Below are 12,253 nucleotides of genomic sequence, written 5' to 3' on the forward strand. Positions count from 1 at the left end.
GGGGATTTCAATGTGGAGTTAGGGGGCACGGGTGAGGTAAGTGTAGCGGCGTGGAGGGTTTTGTTTAGCGGGCATAGTTTGGTGGATGGGGGGAGGCGCACTACCCCTCATTTGGATGGGCCCACGTGGCGTAATTCCCGTGGGGTCCAGAAGCGTTTAGACTACGTTTTCTTGCCTCGGTCTTTGGGACCGGTGTCAGGCCGGGTGCTCCCTGTATTCTTCTCGGACCATGATGGGGTCCTCTTGACGGTGCGGGCTCGGGTGCCGGTCTTTGGCCGGGGGTACTGGCGCCTCAACCTGGGGGTCTTGGAGGAGCGGGAGTTTTGCGACTCCGTGGCCCACTTCTATCAGGGCCTCGTGGGCCTTAAGCCCTTCTACGCGGGGGTGGTCGAGTGGTGGGAGACTGTTAAGGGCCGACTGAGGGACTTTATCCAGGGGCACTGCAGGAGGCAGGCGAAGGCTTTGAGGGCGGAGATTGCACGGCTGCAGCACCAACTTGAGCTGGAGCATTCCTTGGGAAACCTGGGAGTGTCCCCCGACTTGCAGCGGTGTGCCGCTCTCAAGGTCCGTTTGAGGGTCATCCACGAGCGTCGTGCTCGCGCCTACCTCTTGAGGGCGCGTCAGGATTTCTTGGAAGAGAATGAGACGTGCTCGGCCTCTTTCTTTGCCTCGGTCAAAGCGGCGAAGAGGAGGTCAGTGTTCGCGGGGGTGAGGGACCTCCAGGGCCACATAGCAGCGGAGCCTGCCCGTATGGTGGAGGCCGCCACCGACTATTACCGCGTTTTGTTTAGTGCTAGGGAGGTAGATGAGGGTTATGGCGAGGTCTTCCTTAGTGCGTTGACCCGGCGGGCGCCTCCAGAGGTGGCGGCGGCCATGGAGGCTCCGTTGTCCCTTGGGGAGCTGGAGGGAGCACTGAGGCGCATGGGCCGGCGGAAGGTGCCGGGCCTCGATGGGCTGCCGGCCGAGTTCTATCTCAAGTTTTGGGATGTGATCGGGCCGGCGGTCCTCGAGGTCCTCACCGAGGTCCTCGGCACGGCGACCCTGGGAGGGTCGATGGCCGACGGGGTGCTGTCCCTCCTGTCGAAGGGAGGGGACGGCACCGACCTGGGGAACTGGCGGCCATTGACCATGCTGTGCGTGGACTACAAACTGTTGGCTAAGGTCTTGGCGGACCGGCTGCGCACAGCACTCCCGGTCGTCGTGCACGAGGACCAGACCTGTGGCGTAGGGGGCCGGTCCGTGCGCTGGAATCTCCAGCTGCTCCGGGACGTCATAGCCTGGGCCGGGGACCGCGAGCTGCCTCTGATGGTAGCCGGCCTCGACCAGGCAAAGGCGTTCGATAGGGTCCACAGAGGTTTTTTGTTTAAGGTGTTAGAGAGGCTAGGGATAGGGCACGTGTTCATCGGGTGGCTGAGTACTCTGTACTCGGCCGTGGGGTGCACGGTTTCTATCAATGGGCACTTGGGGCAGAGGTTTGACTTGGTCTCAGGGGTTAGGCAGGGGTGCCCGCTCTCACCCTTGCTGTTTATCCTTTACATGGAGCCCCTGGCGGCGGTCATTCGGGCCGACCCCGGTGTTGATGGGATACTGGTACCAGGTAGCGGGGGCCTACGGGTCAAGATGACTCAGTACGCAGACGACACCACTCTGCTGCTGGGGAGCGACGCTAGCCTGATCCGTGCCTTGGAGACCTTCCAAGACTTCGCGAAGGCCTCTGGTGCGGTGCTCAACCTCACCAAGTCGTCGGTGAAGTTCTTTGGGCGCTGGAGGGGAAGGACGGATGTACCAGGGGGGCTGGCTCACTGTGCAGGGCCCCTGCGGATCTTGGGGGTGCGTTTTCAGGCAGCCCAGTGCGCCACGGCCAACTGGACCAGGCGCCTAAACGCGGTTGAGCGGAAGTTGTCCCTGTGGAAGGCCAGGACTTTGACATTCGTGGGGAAAGTACTGGTTCTGAAGATGGAGGTGTTGCCGACTCTCCTCTTCCTGGCTTACGTGTATCCCATGCCGGCCGGCGTGCGGCGGCCCTTGACGCGGCTCGTGTTTCGCTTCCTCTGGGGGGGGAGATACGAGATCGTGTCGAGGGTCCGCATGCTGGCCCCCGTGAGTCAGGGGGGGAGGGACGTGCCGCACTTCCCGCTGAAGCTTGACTGCGTGTTTGTTTGTTTGTTTTCTTTTGGGAGAGTTGTCCAGTCCGGTGCTGCACCCTTCTGGGCACTTCCTACGTTTTTTCTTTTCTTATCAGGCGAGGCACCTGATAGAGTGGTCCAACCTGGGCCCCCGGGCGGAGCAGCTGCCGTGGCACTTTGGCCAAGCGGCCAAATGGATGAAGCTGCACCCTGCGGCCAGGGACCCGGTACTGGGCCTGTGTCAGAGGGCCCTGTATGCCGAGTTGGTGCAGGGAGTCTGTGCGCCGGCCGTGGTGGGGATACCCGCCACGGTCTGGTCGTCGGTGCAACTGCCCGGTCTTGACAACGGTCTCAAGGACCTGAATTGGCTGTGCCTCCACAAGGGCCTGCCGGTGCGTGAGATCATGCACCGGCACGGCCTGGCACGGACCTCGGTGTGCCCGCGGGCCGCCTGTAGCGGTGACGAGTCCATAAGACACGTCATGTGGGACTGTCTTTTTGCGGGGGCAGTGTGGGCGAGGGCGGGGGTTTTGTTGGGCAGGGTGGTCACAGGGTTTAGGCTCACATGGGTGAGGGTGGAGAGGGGTGTGGGGTGGTCAGGGGGGCGGCGTAATCGCTTCCTCCTGTGGCTGATCATCAGCCTTTTTAAACGGGTGTTGTGGCAGGCGAGGAAGGAGTGGGTGCAGAGAGGGGTGGACTGGGGGGTGGAGGGGTGTGTTAGGAGGGTGGAGGATAGTTTACGGGTGAGGGTGGGGGTGGATGTTAGGAGGTGGGGGATGCACGCGGCCAGAGAGAGGTGGAAGGGGGGTCTTGGCCTCCTGTGAGGGGCGGGGGTTTTGTTTTGGGTGGTGTTGTTTTTGGTGTGGGAGGGTCACCCTGTCTGTGTTTTTTGTGGTTTTCTGGGATTGGGCCCTGAGCGTGGTCTTTTGACCAGTGATGTCCTGAGTGTGTCCCTGTGTACCCTGCCCCTGTGTGTAGCCCCGGGTTTTGTGTATTGGCCCTACGGGGGGTTTGGTGTGGGTTTTGTGGTTTTTGTTTTCTGTTATTCCTATTATTTGGTTTATTTATTGATTTGTTGTGTGTGTGAAGGGGGCTGGGGGTGTGGGGTTTGGGCCGGGCGAGGGTTTTCTGATGGGGGCTAGGAGGTGTGTATTGGGGTTTGTGCGGACAGTGTCGGTTGGGTGAGTGGGGTCTAGGCCCCACGCCTTTATTGTGTTGTGTCGGGTGTGAATAAAACTTTTAAAACTAAAAAAATTCTGTTCTTGTCAGTTTAATATCTGATAGGTCTCCCACGGGGGCGACCAGTTCTTATTAAGCAGATTTTTGCAAACAGGGAGTGGGAACGAGGGCTCGCTCCGTCCGCTCCGCGCATCGCCCCGGTATCGCAGCTCCTCCGGGGAACGGTGCACTCTTTCTAAGTGTGTCAAAGGGAAACCCTGTGGGTGTGGTGAGGTGAGTGAGGTGAGTGAGGTGAGTGAGGTGAGTGAGGTGAGTGAGGTGAGTGAGGTGAGTGAGGTGAGTGAGGTGAGTGAGGCCGGGTGTCATCATCATGCCCCCACCAGTCATATGCTTAAAATCTCGAGTTGCTGGACGCAGCAGCAGCAGCAGTCTCTACTTGATGGCTCTCACATCTCGTTGTGTAACTTACTGTAGCATTGCGAGTCATACGTTCATAAGTGAAGATGTGGACTTATGGGTTGTTCTTGGGCATAAAAGGAATTGTGAAGCATTGTTCTGTGGATTCTCCATCTCCTGAGACCTTCTTCTCAGCTCTGGCTTTGTCCTTGTCATTCCTCACCCACCTCTGGCTTTCCATCTCTGGTTTACAATAATCATGATGGTGTAGGTAAGAGTCCACCCACCTAAGAGTCCACCTTCCTTTTGTGACACACGTTTGCCTCGCAATTGATTTCATTCATTTGCCATGTTATTTCATGTACGTTTCATTTGAACGTACTTACTTAACTTGACCATTCTTGCTCTTATTGAACCCATCGAGTCAAATAAGCAAGTGTAATTCCATTGGTATTGGCCTCATTTGGCGGTTCATGTTAATACACTGTTGAGTTTCCCCATCTTCCTTTAAACCATAGGGGACTCATTTTCAGTTGTTTGGACAATATTTACCCCCCCTAGAGGAGTGCGTGCGTGCGTGCGTGCGTGCGTGCGTGCGTGCGTCGACCAACCAATCAACCAATCAACCAACCAATCAACCAACCAATCAACCAACCAACCAACCAATCAACCAACCAACCAACCAACCAACCAACCAACCAACCAAGCAACCAACAAACTAGTGAATAAATGCCCAAAAATAAGGAATACGCCGGTGAGGCGAAGCCCTTTTCCTTTGGCCTGCCGTTTTCCCGCCCTTTTACTTAAAAAAAAAAAAAAAAAAAAAAAAAAATTGGGGGGATTGTTTGTTTGTTTGTTTGTTTACAACTAGGTGGTCGTCGGTCAAGGTCTAGCCCTAACCCTAAAAGGTGGGATGATGATGATCCAAAATTCGGAACGCTTCACGGATTTGCGTGTCATCCTTTCGCAGGGGCCATGCTAATCTTCTCTGTATCGATCCAATTTTATTAGATGTGCTGCCGTAGCGAGCACAAGACAGGCAGCTGCACCAACCCCTATATATCCGGCACGTCACTGGTCGAGTCGTCTTGGGGCGGGGTTGAAGCGCGAGGGCCGGCCCCCTCCCTCGCCATCCCCTCTACCCCTCTACCCCTACTGCTAACAACCCCTGCACCCCACCCCCTACTCTAGTCTAGTCTCGCCCTAGTCTAGTATGGTCGTTGTCGTCCGTCGCCGTGGAGCAGCGCAAGGGTACTGAGGGGCCGTGCGCGGGTATCGTGGAGTAATGGGGGTCATCGCTTCTCGGCCTTTTGGCTCAGATCAAGTGTAGTTTCTGTTCTTGTCAGTTTAATATCTGATAGGTCTCCCACGGGGGCGACCAGTTCTTATTAAGCAGATTTTTGCAAACAGGGAGTCGGAACGAGGGCTCGCTCCGTCCGCTCCGCGCATCGCCCCGGTATCGCAGCTCCTCCGGGGAACGGTGCACTCTTTCTAAGTGTGTCAAAGGGAAACCCTTGTGTGGTGAGGTGAGTGAGGTGAGTGAGGTGAGTGAGGTGAGTGAGGTGAGTGAGGTGAGTGAGGTGAGTGAGGTGAGTGAGGTGAGTGAGGTGAGTGAGGTGAGTGAGGTGAGTGAGGTGAGTGAGGTGAGTGAGGCCGGGTGTCATCATCATGCCCCCACCAGTCATATGCTTAAAATCTCGAGTTGCTGGACGCAGCAGCAGCAGCAGTCTCTACTTGATGGCTCTCACATCTCGTTGTGTAACTTACTGTAGCATTGCGAGTCATACGTTCATAAGTGAAGATGTGGACTTATGGGTTGTTCTTGGGCATAAAAGGAATTGTGAAGCATTGTTCTGTGGATTCTCCATCTCCTGAGACCTTCTTCTCAGCTCTGGCTTTGTCCTTGTCATTCCTCACCCACCTCTGGCTTTCCATCTCTGGTTTACAATAATCATGATGGTGTAGGTAAGAGTCCACCCACCTAAGAGTCCACCTTCCTTTTGTGACACACGTTTGCCTCGCAATTGATTTCATTCATTTGCCATGTTATTTCATGTACGTTTCATTTGAACGTACTTACTTAACTTGACCATTCTTGCTCTTATTGAACCCATCGAGTCAAATAAGCAAGTGTAATTCCATTGGTATTGGCCTCATTTGGCGGTTCATGTTAATACACTGTTGAGTTTCCCCATCTTCCTTTAAACCATAGGGGACTCATTTTCAGTTGTTTGGACAATATTTACCCCCCCTAGAGGAGTGCGTGCGTGCGTGCGTGCGTGCGTGCGTGCGTGCGTCGACCAACCAATCAACCAATCAACCAACCAATCAACCAACCAATCAACCAACCAACCAACCAATCAACCAACCAACCAACCAACCAACCAACCAACCAACCAAGCAACCAACAAACTAGTGAATAAATGCCCAAAAATAAGGAATACGCCGGTGAGGCGAAGCCCTTTTCCTTTGGCCTGCCGTTTTCCCGCCCTTTTACTTAAAAAAAAAAAAAAAAAAAAAAAAAAATTGGGGGGATTGTTTGTTTGTTTGTTTGTTTACAACTAGGTGGTCGTCGGTCAAGGTCTAGCCCTAACCCTAAAAGGTGGGATGATGATGATCCAAAATTCGGAACGCTTCACGGATTTGCGTGTCATCCTTTCGCAGGGGCCATGCTAATCTTCTCTGTATCGATCCAATTTTATTAGATGTGCTGCCGTAGCGAGCACAAGACAGGCAGCTGCACCAACCCCTATATATCCGGCACGTCACTGGTCGAGTCGTCTTGGGGCGGGGTTGAAGCGCGAGGGCCGGCCCCCTCCCTCGCCATCCCCTCTACCCCTCTACCCCTACTGCTAACAACCCCTGCACCCCACCCCCTACTCTAGTCTAGTCTCGCCCTAGTCTAGTATGGTCGTTGTCGTCCGTCGCCGTGGAGCAGCGCAAGGGTACTGAGGGGCCGTGCGCGGGTATCGTGGAGTAATGGGGGTCATCGCTTCTCGGCCTTTTGGCTCAGATCAAGTGTAGTTTCTGTTCTTGTCAGTTTAATATCTGATAGGTCTCCCACGGGGGCGACCAGTTCTTATTAAGCAGATTTTTGCAAACAGGGAGTCGGAACGAGGGCTCGCTCCGTCCGCTCCGCGCATCGCCCCGGTATCGCAGCTCCTCCGGGGAACGGTGCACTCTTTCTAAGTGTGTCAAAGGGAAACCCTGTGGTGTGGTGAGGTGAGTGAGGTGAGTGAGGTGAGTGAGGTGAGTGAGGTGAGTGAGGTGAGTGAGGTGAGTGAGGTGAGTGAGGTGAGTGAGGTGAGTGAGGTGAGTGAGGTGAGTGAGGTGAGTGAGGTGAGTGAGGCCGGGTGTCATCATCATGCCCCCACCAGTCATATGCTTAAAATCTCGAGTTGCTGGACGCAGCAGCAGCAGCAGTCTCTACTTGATGGCTCTCACATCTCGTTGTGTAACTTACTGTAGCATTGCGAGTCATACGTTCATAAGTGAAGATGTGGACTTATGGGTTGTTCTTGGGCATAAAAGGAATTGTGAAGCATTGTTCTGTGGATTCTCCATCTCCTGAGACCTTCTTCTCAGCTCTGGCTTTGTCCTTGTCATTCCTCACCCACCTCTGGCTTTCCATCTCTGGTTTACAATAATCATGATGGTGTAGGTAAGAGTCCACCCACCTAAGAGTCCACCTTCCTTTTGTGACACACGTTTGCCTCGCAATTGATTTCATTCATTTGCCATGTTATTTCATGTACGTTTCATTTGAACGTACTTACTTAACTTGACCATTCTTGCTCTTATTGAACCCATCGAGTCAAATAAGCAAGTGTAATTCCATTGGTATTGGCCTCATTTGGCGGTTCATGTTAATACACTGTTGAGTTTCCCCATCTTCCTTTAAACCATAGGGGACTCATTTTCAGTTGTTTGGACAATATTTACCCCCCCTAGAGGAGTGCGTGCGTGCGTGCGTGCGTGCGTGCGTGCGTGCGTCGACCAACCAATCAACCAATCAACCAACCAATCAACCAACCAATCAACCAACCAACCAACCAATCAACCAACCAACCAACCAACCAACCAACCAACCAACCAAGCAACCAACAAACTAGTGAATAAATGCCCAAAAATAAGGAATACGCCGGTGAGGCGAAGCCCTTTTCCTTTGGCCTGCCGTTTTCCCGCCCTTTTACTTAAAAAAAAAAAAAAAAAAAAAAAAAAATTGGGGGGATTGTTTGTTTGTTTGTTTGTTTACAACTAGGTGGTCGTCGGTCAAGGTCTAGCCCTAACCCTAAAAGGTGGGATGATGATGATCCAAAATTCGGAACGCTTCACGGATTTGCGTGTCATCCTTTCGCAGGGGCCATGCTAATCTTCTCTGTATCGATCCAATTTTATTAGATGTGCTGCCGTAGCGAGCACAAGACAGGCAGCTGCACCAACCCCTATATATCCGGCACGTCACTGGTCGAGTCGTCTTGGGGCGGGGTTGAAGCGCGAGGGCCGGCCCCCTCCCTCGCCATCCCCTCTACCCCTCTACCCCTACTGCTAACAACCCCTGCACCCCACCCCCTACTCTAGTCTAGTCTCGCCCTAGTCTAGTATGGTCGTTGTCGTCCGTCGCCGTGGAGCAGCGCAAGGGTACTGAGGGGCCGTGCGCGGGTATCGTGGAGTAATGGGGGTCATCGCTTCTCGGCCTTTTGGCTCAGATCAAGTGTAGTTTCTGTTCTTGTCAGTTTAATATCTGATAGGTCTCCCACGGGGGCGACCAGTTCTTATTAAGCAGATTTTTGCAAACAGGGAGTCGGAACGAGGGCTCGCTCCGTCCGCTCCGCGCATCGCCCCGGTATCGCAGCTCCTCCGGGGAACGGTGCACTCTTTCTAAGTGTGTCAAAGGGAAACCCTGTGTGTGGTGAGGTGAGTGAGGTGAGTGAGGTGAGTGAGGTGAGTGAGGTGAGTGAGGTGAGTGAGGTGAGTGAGGTGAGTGAGGTGAGTGAGGTGAGTGAGGTGAGTGAGGTGAGTGAGGTGAGTGAGGCCGGGTGTCATCATCATGCCCCCACCAGTCATATGCTTAAAATCTCGAGTTGCTGGACGCAGCAGCAGCAGCAGTCTCTACTTGATGGCTCTCACATCTCGTTGTGTAACTTACTGTAGCATTGCGAGTCATACGTTCATAAGTGAAGATGTGGACTTATGGGTTGTTCTTGGGCATAAAAGGAATTGTGAAGCATTGTTCTGTGGATTCTCCATCTCCTGAGACCTTCTTCTCAGCTCTGGCTTTGTCCTTGTCATTCCTCACCCACCTCTGGCTTTCCATCTCTGGTTTACAATAATCATGATGGTGTAGGTAAGAGTCCACCCACCTAAGAGTCCACCTTCCTTTTGTGACACACGTTTGCCTCGCAATTGATTTCATTCATTTGCCATGTTATTTCATGTACGTTTCATTTGAACGTACTTACTTAACTTGACCATTCTTGCTCTTATTGAACCCATCGAGTCAAATAAGCAAGTGTAATTCCATTGGTATTGGCCTCATTTGGCGGTTCATGTTAATACACTGTTGAGTTTCCCCATCTTCCTTTAAACCATAGGGGACTCATTTTCAGTTGTGTTTGGACAATATTTACCCCCCCTAGAGGAGTGCGTGCGTGCGTGCGTGCGTGCGTGCGTGCGTGCGTCGACCAACCAATCAACCAATCAACCAACCAATCAACCAACCAATCAACCAACCAACCAACCAATCAACCAACCAACCAACCAACCAACCAACCAACCAACCAAGCAACCAACAAACTAGTGAATAAATGCCCAAAAATAAGGAATACGCCGGTGAGGCGAAGCCCTTTTCCTTTGGCCTGCCGTTTTCCCGCCCTTTTACTTAAAAAAAAAAAAAAAAAAAAAAAAAAATTGGGGGGATTGTTTGTTTGTTTGTTTGTTTACAACTAGGTGGTCGTCGGTCAAGGTCTAGCCCTAACCCTAAAAGGTGGGATGATGATGATCCAAAATTCGGAACGCTTCACGGATTTGCGTGTCATCCTTTCGCAGGGGCCATGCTAATCTTCTCTGTATCGATCCAATTTTATTAGATGTGCTGCCGTAGCGAGCACAAGACAGGCAGCTGCACCAACCCCTATATATCCGGCACGTCACTGGTCGAGTCGTCTTGGGGCGGGGTTGAAGCGCGAGGGCCGGCCCCCTCCCTCGCCATCCCCTCTACCCCTCTACCCCTACTGCTAACAACCCCTGCACCCCACCCCCTACTCTAGTCTAGTCTCGCCCTAGTCTAGTATGGTCGTTGTCGTCCGTCGCCGTGGAGCAGCGCAAGGGTACTGAGGGGCCGTGCGCGGGTATCGTGGAGTAATGGGGGTCATCGCTTCTCGGCCTTTTGGCTCAGATCAAGTGTAGTTTCTGTTCTTGTCAGTTTAATATCTGATAGGTCTCCCACGGGGGCGACCAGTTCTTATTAAGCAGATTTTTGCAAACAGGGAGTCGGAACGAGGGCTCGCTCCGTCCGCTCCGCGCATCGCCCCGGTATCGCAGCTCCTCCGGGGAACGGTGCACTCTTTCTAAGTGTGTCAAAGGGAAACCCTGTGGGTGTGGTGAGGTGAGTGAGGTGAGTGAGGTGAGTGAGGTGAGTGAGGTGAGTGAGGTGAGTGAGGTGAGTGAGGTGAGTGAGGTGAGTGAGGTGAGTGAGGTGAGTGAGGTGAGTGAGGTGAGTGAGGCCGGGTGTCATCATCATGCCCCCACCAGTCATATGCTTAAAATCTCGAGTTGCTGGACGCAGCAGCAGCAGCAGTCTCTACTTGATGGCTCTCACATCTCGTTGTGTAACTTACTGTAGCATTGCGAGTCATACGTTCATAAGTGAAGATGTGGACTTATGGGTTGTTCTTGGGCATAAAAGGAATTGTGAAGCATTGTTCTGTGGATTCTCCATCTCCTGAGACCTTCTTCTCAGCTCTGGCTTTGTCCTTGTCATTCCTCACCCACCTCTGGCTTTCCATCTCTGGTTTACAATAATCATGATGGTGTAGGTAAGAGTCCACCCACCTAAGAGTCCACCTTCCTTTTGTGACACACGTTTGCCTCGCAATTGATTTCATTCATTTGCCATGTTATTTCATGTACGTTTCATTTGAACGTACTTACTTAACTTGACCATTCTTGCTCTTATTGAACCCATCGAGTCAAATAAGCAAGTGTAATTCCATTGGTATTGGCCTCATTTGGCGGTTCATGTTAATACACTGTTGAGTTTCCCCATCTTCCTTTAAACCATAGGGGACTCATTTTCAGTTGTTTGGACAATATTTACCCCCCCTAGAGGAGTGCGTGCGTGCGTGCGTGCGTGCGTGCGTGCGTGCGTCGACCAACCAATCAACCAATCAACCAACCAATCAACCAACCAATCAACCAACCAACCAACCAATCAACCAACCAACCAACCAACCAACCAACCAACCAACCAAGCAACCAACAAACTAGTGAATAAATGCCCAAAAATAAGGAATACGCCGGTGAGGCGAAGCCCTTTTCCTTTGGCCTGCCGTTTTCCCGCCCTTTTACTTAAAAAAAAAAAAAAAAAAAAAAAAAAATTGGGGGGATTGTTTGTTTGTTTGTTTGTTTACAACTAGGTGGTCGTCGGTCAAGGTCTAGCCCTAACCCTAAAAGGTGGGATGATGATGATCCAAAATTCGGAACGCTTCACGGATTTGCGTGTCATCCTTTCGCAGGGGCCATGCTAATCTTCTCTGTATCGATCCAATTTTATTAGATGTGCTGCCGTAGCGAGCACAAGACAGGCAGCTGCACCAACCCCTATATATCCGGCACGTCACTGGTCGAGTCGTCTTGGGGCGGGGTTGAAGCGCGAGGGCCGGCCCCCTCCCTCGCCATCCCCTCTACCCCTCTACCCCTACTGCTAACAACCCCTGCACCCCACCCCCTACTCTAGTCTAGTCTCGCCCTAGTCTAGTATGGTCGTTGTCGTCCGTCGCCGTGGAGCAGCGCAAGGGTACTGAGGGGCCGTGCGCGGGTATCGTGGAGTAATGGGGGTCATCGCTTCTCGGCCTTTTGGCTCAGATCAAGTGTAGTTTCTGTTCTTGTCAGTTTAATATCTGATAGGTCTCCCACGGGGGCGACCAGTTCTTATTAAGCAGATTTTTGCAAACAGGGAGTCGGAACGAGGGCTCGCTCCGTCCGCTCCGCGCATCGCCCCGGTATCGCAGCTCCTCCGGGGAACGGTGCACTCTTTCTAAGTGTGTCAAAGGGAAACCCTGTGTGGTGTGGTGAGGTGAGTGAGGTGAGTGAGGTGAGTGAGGTGAGTGAGGTGAGTGAGGTGAGTGAGGTGAGTGAGGTGAGTGAGGTGAGTGAGGTGAGTGAGGTGAGTGAGGTGAGTGAGGTGAGTGAGGCCGGGTGTCATCATCATGCCCCCACCAGTCATATGCTTAAAATCTCGAGTTGCTGGACGCAGCAGCAGCAGCAGTCTCTACTTGATGGCTCTCACATCTCGTTGTGTAACTTACTGTAGCATTGCGAGTCATACGTTC

General features: G+C 52.9%; 11 non-coding genes across 11 annotated transcripts; 6 read left to right on the plus strand and 5 right to left on the minus strand.

Annotated features, from left to right (window-relative positions):
- The first annotated feature begins 3,358 nt into the window (after positions 1–3,358).
- Positions 3,359–3,540, plus strand: LOC134030879 (U2 spliceosomal RNA). Its single transcript, XR_009931760.1, has one exon. It is a non-coding gene; the product is annotated as a U2 spliceosomal RNA (small nuclear RNA).
- Positions 3,541–4,626: 1,086 nt separating this feature from the next.
- Positions 4,627–4,733, minus strand: LOC134030890 (U6 spliceosomal RNA). Its single transcript, XR_009931765.1, has one exon. It is a non-coding gene; the product is annotated as a U6 spliceosomal RNA (small nuclear RNA).
- A 262-nt stretch (positions 4,734–4,995) lies between these two features.
- On the plus strand, positions 4,996–5,192 carry LOC134030555 (U2 spliceosomal RNA). The gene has a single exon (XR_009931705.1). It is a non-coding gene; the product is annotated as a U2 spliceosomal RNA (small nuclear RNA).
- Positions 5,193–6,320: 1,128 nt separating this feature from the next.
- On the minus strand, positions 6,321–6,427 carry LOC134030898 (U6 spliceosomal RNA). The gene has a single exon (XR_009931768.1). It is a non-coding gene; the product is annotated as a U6 spliceosomal RNA (small nuclear RNA).
- A 262-nt stretch (positions 6,428–6,689) lies between these two features.
- LOC134030566 (U2 spliceosomal RNA) lies at positions 6,690–6,886 on the plus strand. Its single transcript, XR_009931706.1, has one exon. It is a non-coding gene; the product is annotated as a U2 spliceosomal RNA (small nuclear RNA).
- Positions 6,887–8,016: 1,130 nt separating this feature from the next.
- LOC134030908 (U6 spliceosomal RNA) lies at positions 8,017–8,123 on the minus strand. The gene has a single exon (XR_009931771.1). It is a non-coding gene; the product is annotated as a U6 spliceosomal RNA (small nuclear RNA).
- Positions 8,124–8,385: 262 nt separating this feature from the next.
- LOC134030577 (U2 spliceosomal RNA) lies at positions 8,386–8,582 on the plus strand. The gene has a single exon (XR_009931707.1). It is a non-coding gene; the product is annotated as a U2 spliceosomal RNA (small nuclear RNA).
- Positions 8,583–9,704: 1,122 nt separating this feature from the next.
- On the minus strand, positions 9,705–9,811 carry LOC134030910 (U6 spliceosomal RNA). Its single transcript, XR_009931773.1, has one exon. It is a non-coding gene; the product is annotated as a U6 spliceosomal RNA (small nuclear RNA).
- Positions 9,812–10,073: 262 nt separating this feature from the next.
- LOC134030588 (U2 spliceosomal RNA) lies at positions 10,074–10,270 on the plus strand. Its single transcript, XR_009931708.1, has one exon. It is a non-coding gene; the product is annotated as a U2 spliceosomal RNA (small nuclear RNA).
- A 1,122-nt stretch (positions 10,271–11,392) lies between these two features.
- Positions 11,393–11,499, minus strand: LOC134030914 (U6 spliceosomal RNA). Its single transcript, XR_009931774.1, has one exon. It is a non-coding gene; the product is annotated as a U6 spliceosomal RNA (small nuclear RNA).
- A 262-nt stretch (positions 11,500–11,761) lies between these two features.
- LOC134030600 (U2 spliceosomal RNA) lies at positions 11,762–11,958 on the plus strand. The gene has a single exon (XR_009931709.1). It is a non-coding gene; the product is annotated as a U2 spliceosomal RNA (small nuclear RNA).
- The last annotated feature ends 295 nt before the right edge of the window (positions 11,959–12,253 follow it).

Source organism: Osmerus eperlanus, chromosome 1, assembly GCF_963692335.1.
Source record: "Osmerus eperlanus chromosome 1, fOsmEpe2.1, whole genome shotgun sequence".
NCBI classification, from domain to species: Eukaryota; Metazoa; Chordata; class Actinopteri; order Osmeriformes; family Osmeridae; genus Osmerus; species Osmerus eperlanus.